This window comes from Staurois parvus, unplaced genomic scaffold, assembly GCF_062004578.1.
Source record: "Staurois parvus isolate SC_StPar_1 unplaced genomic scaffold, SC_StPar_1.0 ptg000081l, whole genome shotgun sequence".
NCBI lineage: Eukaryota > Metazoa > Chordata > Amphibia > Anura > Ranidae > Staurois > Staurois parvus.
In genome coordinates, this window is record NW_028317877.1 from 16,502,501 (window position 1) to 16,505,000 (window position 2,500).

Below are 2,500 nucleotides of genomic sequence, written 5' to 3' on the forward strand. Positions count from 1 at the left end.
ATTATTACAAGGTAAGGCAAACAAAGCCCACACTGGGAATGTCACTACCGTAATTCCTAGTCAAAACAGCGAAAAAACTCTGATAGAGTGCTGGCCTTGCACTCACAAATGTGGAAAGAGTGTTCCGAAACGAGCATCTGGTCAGTGGAGGGGCCACCCGTTGCGGTAGGACGGGAAAGCACGAATTGAAAGGCTGTCGGGCTTGAACCCACAAATTTGGAAAAAGAGTCTGAGACCTCTGGACTTTTAAGTCAATAATCAGATGCGGATGACCGCGTCTGTCTGTGTTTTCGAATGATTTGGTTTTCTGGGAACAAAGCACTGAGTCTGAGATATGACAATGAATATTACGATGTCATTGTTATCACACAGTGAAAAATGATGGTGCCACGGAATGCATTTTGATGTCAAAACTACTCTGTTGACGTCACAGAGCCAGAGCACTTGCTGGGTAGTCGTGGCCGAGTGGTTAAGGCGATGGACTTGAAATCCATTGGGGTCTCCCCGTGCAGGTTCAAATCCTGCCGACTACGTCCTTATGTAGAAAAGCACAGCGTGCAGGTTCCATAGGGAGGCACCTGCTTTGTGGCGGAGGGCGTCTGACGCAAAAGAGGAGAGCTTATCGAAAGCCTGTTGGCCTCAAACCCATGACCCGTCGATAAGTAGTCTGAGCAGTTTGGACTCTTCATCCATTGATCACAATTCAGCCAAATGACTGCCTCCTGGGCTTGAACCTATCACCCATAGATGAGGAGTCGAGGCACTTTTTGGACTCTTCCTCCTTTGATCAGAAGTCGCTGATTGTTACAGTACCTGTTAGGATGCTCAGAAGTGAGGGTGTGGCAGGTATTGGGATGTCCCCAGTTGAACGTTAATGTCTATGTTACGATACCTTTTGTTAATAAAAGGACAGCTTACAGTGTTGAAGCTGAGCAGATGGTCAGTGGCGGGGCCTCTCGTTGCCGAAGGAAAGAAAAGCACGAGTTGACAGGCTGTGGGGTTTGAAGTGACAAATGCAGAAAAAGAGTCTAAGCCCTTTGGACTGTAAATCCATTGATCAGCTCCCGATGGTTGCTTCCTAATATGTTGAGGAACCCTTTGCTTTTGAAGGAAGAAAGCATAGCTACTGAGATATGACACTGAATATTATGATGTGATTGTGATCACACAGTGAAAAAGCATTAGGCCATGGCAAAGTATTTTGATGTCATGACTACTCTAGTGTCGTCACCTCCAGACACAGGCTGTCACAGGTAGTCGTGGCCGAGTGGTTAAGGCGATGGACTAGAAATCCATTGGGGTCTCCCCGCGCAGGTTCAAATCCTGCCGACTACGCTCTCTCGCCCCTTTTTCCCCAAGGCACGGTCAACAATCCCAACGGCTCCGTGTGTTTTTCACCTGCCTAACATTTGCATTGATCATGTAGTTGGATGCTGTCACTTGTTGCCCTGTACGCCCACAGCCTACACTAGAGTCAATCTTCACATTCCTCTGTCAGCACTTTCAGCTTTTGTGTTGAAACATGAGGCCTTTGGCATGGCAAAGCACAGGTCCTCTGTGCATGGCCTCTTTTTGTAGCGTGAGACCTGACACTTCCTGTGCAGAAACTAGATATCCCGCAATCTCTGGGTCTCTCAGTCTTGCGCCAGTGCCGGTGAGAGCTACACAGTAATTAGATGTGAGATAGAAACAAGCAGGCACAACGTTCACAGGCACACAGAGAGCTCACTCATGCACTGTTTCGTCACATTAGCACTCCCAGATTTGGGATGCAACACACAGAGGATGGCGAGGCGTGCATTGGATGCTGTGTTAGCCAGAAAAGTAAGTTGTCCTGTTCCCTTGGCGCATAGGGACAAGCTAGCTGAAGCAAAGCATGAAAATAGGGGAATCGATCAGCTATGACACTACCGGGTGCAGCCACAACACGCACGTCCATTATTACAAGGTAAGGCAAACAAAGCCCACACTGGGAATGTCACTACCGTAATTCCTAGTCAAAACAGCGAAAAAACTCTGATAGAGTGCTGGCCTTGCACTCACAAATGTGGAAAGAGTGTTCCGAAACGAGCATCTGGTCAGTGGCGGGGCCACCCGTTGCGGTAGGACGGGAAAGCACGAATTGAAAGGCTGTCGGGCTTGAACCCACAAATTTGGAAAAAGAGTCTGAGACCTCTGGACTTTTAAGTCAATAATCAGATGCGGATGACCGCGTCTGTCTGTGTTTTCGAATGATTTGGTTTTCTGGGAACAAAGCACTGCGCCTGAGATATGACAATGAATATTACAATGTCATTGTTATCACACAGTGAAAAATGATGGTGCCACGGAATGCATTTTGATGTCACAACTACTCTGTTGACGTCACAGAGGCAGAGCACTTTCTGGGTAGTCGTGGCCGAGTGGTTAAGGCGATGGACTTAAAATCCATTAAGGGCTCCCCGCGCAGGTTCAAATCCTGCCGACTACGTCCTTATGTAGAAAAGCACAGCGTGCAGGT

At 47.9% G+C, this 2,500-nt stretch overlaps 3 non-coding genes across 3 annotated transcripts; all 3 read left to right on the forward strand.

The window, feature by feature from the left end:
* Nucleotides 1-451: 451 nt before the first annotated feature.
* On the forward strand, nt 452-533 carry TRNAS-UGA (transfer RNA serine (anticodon UGA)). The gene has a single exon. It is a non-coding gene; the product is annotated as a tRNA-Ser (tRNA).
* Nucleotides 534-1,253: 720 nt separating this feature from the next.
* TRNAS-AGA (transfer RNA serine (anticodon AGA)) lies at nt 1,254-1,335 on the forward strand. Its single transcript has one exon. It is a non-coding gene; the product is annotated as a tRNA-Ser (tRNA).
* A 1,053-nt stretch (nt 1,336-2,388) lies between these two features.
* TRNAL-UAA (transfer RNA leucine (anticodon UAA)) lies at nt 2,389-2,470 on the forward strand. The gene has a single exon. It is a non-coding gene; the product is annotated as a tRNA-Leu (tRNA).
* The last annotated feature ends 30 nt before the right edge of the window (nt 2,471-2,500 follow it).